Source organism: Taudactylus pleione, unplaced genomic scaffold (assembly GCF_031769625.1).
Source record: "Taudactylus pleione unplaced genomic scaffold, aTauple2 ptg000585l, whole genome shotgun sequence".
In the NCBI taxonomy this organism is placed as follows: domain Eukaryota; kingdom Metazoa; phylum Chordata; class Amphibia; order Anura; family Myobatrachidae; genus Taudactylus; species Taudactylus pleione.
The window spans coordinates 1,848,353-1,854,352 of record NW_028284987.1 but is presented as its reverse complement, the minus strand read 5'-3'; the positions used below and the strand labels follow the sequence as shown (position 1 = coordinate 1,854,352).

Here is a 6,000-nt window from a genome sequence, read left to right as displayed (position 1 = left end):
AAAAAACTAGTAACTGTGCACCTTGGCAAAACCATGATGCAATGCAGGTGGAGCAGATTTAAAAAGTGCAGAGATTTAGATGTGAGAGGGATGTGCGGAAACTAGAATCTAAACTGCAGTTTAAAAATAAATGTATTTGCATCCCTTGCATTGCATCATGGCATACTTGCCTAATCTCCTGGAACTTGCGGGAGGCTACAGATTTTTGGGTAGTCCCTCGTATCCCCAGAAGAGTAGGTACTGCTTCCGCATCCCACCCATTTCCTAGTGAAGTGTGTAGAATGGTCGAGAATAATACCGGAATCCGCGGTACCCGAGGAGGGGATATTTGTGTAATTTGTCCCCGCCACTATTAAAATATGCGCGGGGCCTAATGACGCAAATAATCCTCTCCGACTTCTAAGAATGACATGGTGCAAACATATGATGTATGAGGGGATGTATGGCACACATAGTGTATGTAAGAACTATATGGTATAGACATATGATGTATGGAGGGGATGTATGGTACATATAATGTATGTAAGAATGACATGGAGCAAACATAAGATGTATGAGGGGATGTATGGATGACATGGAGCAGACATGATGTATGGGGGGATGTATGGCACACATAGTGTGTGTAGAATGACACGGAGCAGACATATGATGTATGAGGGAATGTATGGCACACATAGTGTGTGTAGAATGACACGGAGCAGACATATGATGTATGAGGGGATGTATGGATGACATGGAGCAGACATATGATGTATGAGGGGATGTATGGATGACACGGAGCAGACATATGATGTATGAGGGGATGTATGGATGACATGGAGCAGACATATGAAATATGAGGGGATGTATGGCACACAGTGTGTGTAGAATGACACGGAGCAGACATATGATGTATGGGGGGATGTATGGCACACATAGTGTGTGTAGAATGACATGGAGCAGACATGATGTATGGGGGGAATGGATGTGAGACGTGACGAGATGAGCGGTCAGGCTCCGCCTCCTGTAGCTGCTGGAGTTTCACTCGAGCCCGATAGCGCTGCACCGCAGGTCCTGGCTGGGGTATAGCACACACTTGTCAACCTCATTGTCGAATTATCTTCGTGAATCCTTGGTTCGGTAGTCGCAGCGGACACTGGCAACAGATGATGTTCTCAGCAGCTTGGGCTTCAGGTTTCTCCAGCTGAGCTGATCGGACGCTAGCCCGGATTGCCCTGCCAGGACCGTGTGCGGCCGCTGTGTCCTAGAGGGAGGAGTGATCCGGTCAGATCACCGGAGCAGCCGCGCACACCCCAACCGGGGGCATAGGGACCTCTCTAGACATGATCCTCGGGCCGCAGTGAGGAAAAGCCCGGGCCCCAGCGGCCCCAAGACGAGGGGTGGAAGCGGAGAAGAAAAAAATAGCATAGTTAGGGGTGCACAAAATGGCGGACACATTGCGAATCCTGCCCGGCTGAAACTCCGAGACTCGGTGGATATCACGGGACAAACGCAAGGGCTGAGAAGATCTGGGACAAAGGAAGGGACAGGATTCTGCAGGGGGAGGCGTGTATATGGTAAGGAAGCAGGATTGATGTGGGGCAGGAGGGGGGGAGACTGAGACCCCCGAGCAGAGGGGGGGGGGGGCTGGGAGAACCCCGCACAGGGAGAGGGAGGGGGGGCTAGAGACTGGGAGACCCCCGAGCAGAGGGGAGGGGGAGGGGGGGGGAGATTGGGAGAACCCCGTGCGGGGAGGGGGAGAGACTGGGAGAACCCCGTGGGGGGGGGGGGGGCGGGGGGGAAGTCGACTGGGAGAGCACCAAGGGGGGGGGGGGGGGGAGAGGAGAGAGACTGGGAGAACCCCCAGCAGGGAGAGGTGAGGGGGTTGAATGAGAGAACCCTGAGCAGGGGGGAGACTGAAGGGTTTATTTACTAAGCCTTGGAGAGATATAAAATGGAGAAAGATAAGTCCTAGCCAATCAGCTCCTAACTGTAATTTTTTCAGACACAGCTTGTGACATGGCAGTTAGGAGCTGATTGGCTGGTACTTATCTTTCTCCATTTTATCTCATTCCAAGGCTTAGTGCATTTACCCCTGAGAGAGCGCCCCGAGCGGGGGGGGGGGGGACTGAGCGCCTAGAGCAGGAGGGGGGGGAGACTGAGCGCCCAGAGCAGGAGGGGGGGGAGACTGAGCGCCCAGAGCAGGAGGGGGGGGAGACTGAGCGCCCAGAGCAGGAGGGGGGGGGGGGGAGACTGAGCGCCCAGAGCAGAAGGGGGGGGGGGGAGACTGAGCGCCCAGAGCTGGGAGACTGAGCGCCCAGAGCAGGAGGGGGGGGGGCGGAGACTGAGCGCCCAGAGCAGGAGGGGGGGGCGGAGACTGAGCGCCCTGAGCAGGGGGGGGGGCGGAGACTGAGCGCCCCGAGCAGGGGGGGGGGGAGGCTGAGCGCCCCGAGCAGGTGGGTGGGGGAGACTGAGCGCCCCAAGCAGGGGGATGAGGTTGAGAGAGTGCACCCCCGGGCAGTGGGGTGCATGAGAGAGAGCATCCTGCGTGGTATGTCAGAGAGAACTCCCCCCGAGCAATGTGGTGCGTGAGAGAAGAGTGCAATGCGGATTGTGTGAGAGTCCGCGCTGCGGGGTTGCGTGGGCAGTGAGGTGCTTGAGTGAGCGTAGGCAGTGTGAAGAGAAAGTCCTGGCGATAAGGTGTGAGCGAGAGAATGCGTGCCCCGGGCAAGAGGGATGCGAGAAAGAGTGCCCCTGGCAAGGGGGGTGAGGAGGAGTACAAATCCTAGTGGTAGAGACCATGAGCTCTGGGTTGGGGGAATAGCAGTAAGAGGCCTCATTCATCCTGTGAATTACAGGACAAGGATTAGGATGACTACAGAGGTGTGTGTTTAATAATCCTCTATTGTTAATTTGAAACACCATGAAAGATAATGTGGTGATTTTGTGTTTGGGTCTACATACTCTTGGTGTATGTGTATAGCAGCAGGGTCAGTAGTTCATAGATTTACAATTTCGGTCCAGGCTATCAGCAAGTGATGTGTCCAAACAACACCTTCACTATAAATTTGAGAGCTGAAACATTTTCTAGAAATGATCTGGGTTTACACACCTTTGCAGGCATGTGTGACCCTTTATGGCCTAGAATATATAAAACCATCCATGACAATGAGAGTTAACCCCAAATTGTGTACCGTGTATGACTTCCCTTTATCGTAAGTGTAGAGGTCTGGTGTGTGTGTGTTTTATCAGTCACTTGATCTAACAAGTAAAGGATGATAGCACTTTGTCCTTGGGTTACATTGTGATTAGGATTATATTATGGGTTACATTTTGTATATAATCACTGTCTGTATGGGTGTTCTTCTGTGGTTGGTGATTCATTGGCTTTGCTGAATTGGTCCTGAGTTGTCCATGTGCCTCTGGCAGGGAAATTCGATTGTAGGCTCCACTGGTACAGTTACTGATGTGCTTGAATAATGGTCTTTAATTTTACAGCATTGCAGCTTGATAAAAAGCAAGGATAATAACTGATCTTTTTGGAAACATTTTGATGTATCTTGGACATGTGACAACTGGGGTAAAGTGGTTTCCCTTCCCTGCATTCTGCATTTGTAATTAGTAACTAGCTGGCACAACACTGAACAATAATTGTTCACGGCCTGAAAACATGTAAAACGCTGTGGATTGTTTGATTATCAAACCTGTCTGGTCCTCCTGACCATCATTCAGCCAATGAATGAAGATTCCCACCATACACCTTGCAGTCTATAGATTATCTGGTCGTTGCTCCAGCCCTCGTCTGTTCGTAGGGTTGTTTGCACCAATTGTGAAGTCTATGGCTTGCATGTGCAGAATGTTGTTACCATCTATGATAATCTCATAAGTTTATGATGCAAGTAGAGCTGCTGAAAACTAGCGTATATTAACACTCCCTCAAGTTCTTCGATCAGACCTTATTTTGAGCATTCTTTTATTTAAAATAAATAAAAAATCCCCAGAACATTAAAGTGGTGTGTCCACTTTTGAAAAATTAAAGGAACCCTATTATTTTTGTATCTGGGTTTTCACGTTTAGATTGCATCTGCGTGCAAGCTCTTTTTAAATTCCATTAAGTGTTTTTTGAGAAGTGGTTGTTTGAGTGGAACAGTCACACGCTGGATGAGCTCCTCAAACTCACTCAAAAAAGCTCAGCTTTTACCACCCAACTGGACTTTGAAACACATCACAGCCAGCCCTGTGTCCACAATGCATATGAAGCTAGCCTCCCTGGCACCTAGAGTACACATTCGGCGCCGATCTGCCTAACCTCTGACTCGGAGGTTGAGGTTAGTGTCACCTTCCTTGCTGCCATGCCGGGGTTTGCAACTCCCTCGATGAGATCTGGCCCGAGCGAGTGATCACAGGAGCTGGGTCCAGGCCAATGCCGAGTGATCCAATTGCCAGGCTGTACACCAACAGCAGCCAGTCCTTACCGATGGAGCTGAGAGGGGAGAGCACTGGTCAGCGACTACCATCTTGCCGTCTGCATGTTTACCTGCTGTCTGCTCCCGCTTTCACCTCCTGTGGTTGCATTGGTTGGTAAGGAACAAAGTGACTCACCATCCTGCTGCCCACCCCACTGCCCGGTTGCTTCCCAGCTCCAGGGCCACACCGCCTTGCCCGATCACCGGCAGTACCTCTCCAGCTATAGCCAGACACCCTCCTCCCCACTGCTCAAGGACGATTGCAACAACTGCCGCATCTGGCAGTGCAAACTACAGAGGCTCCTGGGGCTCCTTAGCAACGGACCAGCAGTCTCTTCCTCAGGGCAGCAGCAACAACTCCCTTACCTCACTGCTTTTCCTAATCCTTCCTTTTTTTCTAGCAAGCCGGTCGTTTGCTGATACTGCCACCTACTCTCTCCTTGCTGCCGCGTCATGGACTCCATATTCTATCTTCCTACATGTTTTATTTTTATAGCTGCATACACACACAACGATTTTTTTAATGATTATCGTTAAACGATATTGTTTAACGATAATCGTTTGAAAAAATCGTTCACTTTCTGAGTCAAATGATGAACGATTATCGTTCATGCGCGTTCACGTTTGTAGTTCAGTCAGACTTGTCAACTGAACGATTTTCATTAAGGGAATATGCAAAAATCGTTTGTAGTTCATAAAAATCGTTCATTACACTTGAAAAATCTGAAAGATAATTGTTCATAAAATTGTTCATAAAATTGTTCATAAAATCGTTGGTAACAAAATCGTTGTGTGTGTGTGTATATGCAGCTTTAGAATTGCTCATCTTGCCCATGGTAACCTATGTAGTGCACTCTAGATGGCTGCCTCACCTGGTATCGTCAAGGGCAAGCGGAGCAACCCGTTAAAATACTCATGCAGTGGGTATCTTGTTCACTGTTTTATTATATCCTTGTATGTCTTGTTTTACATGTTTTGCTTATTTACACATTGTAACCAATGTAGTGTGCCTAACCTGGTACTCTGTGTAGAATGAATGGTGCATGATTCTGATGAACTTGTAAGGATCCCACCTAGTTGTCTATCCCATTGTGTCGTCAGTTCCAGCCATTGCCTAGTCTTCCCAGTGTAATTCTATGTAGTGTGCCTAAACTGACTGTCTCACCTGGATCCTTAAAGGCTCCAACACCCTTTGTTTCTTCATGGCGCCTGTATTTCATGCAAAGTTAAACCTCTTTATTATTTTCTGTACTGTATTATGTTCATACAGTCAAGCGCTTTGAGTACTAGTGATCCTTCTAGGTAAAAAGGGCACTATCGTGTGCGCCCAAAAAAGTGACGGGGCCACAAGAAAAGTGGGCATGTTTTTAATGTGCAACCTTTTTCGTCACTCTTGGGTGCGTGCCTGGCACTTGCGGACTTGCTGGGCTGCTCCCAAGCTCTCCCCTCACTGTGACTGCATCTATTCACTGGCGGTCAGCACTGCACTGCAACTTTTCCCATCCGCGGGACACTGCGGCCCGCCAGTGGGGAAGGCACCTGCCGCGCCAGCAAA

General features: G+C 49.6%; 1 protein-coding gene across 11 annotated transcripts in view; it reads left to right on the top strand.

Moving 5' to 3' along the window:
* Nucleotides 1-1,061: 1,061 nt before the first annotated feature.
* The window catches only part of NCOR1 (nuclear receptor corepressor 1), a 223,338-nt gene continuing 218,399 nt past the window's right edge, over nt 1,062-6,000 (top strand). For all 11 annotated transcript variants that reach the window (XM_088453648.1, XM_088453646.1, XM_088453643.1 and 8 more), the window contains exon 1: nt 1,062-1,556. The gene's annotated coding sequence lies outside the window, so the exon portion shown is untranslated. The remainder of the gene's footprint in view (nt 1,557-6,000) is intronic.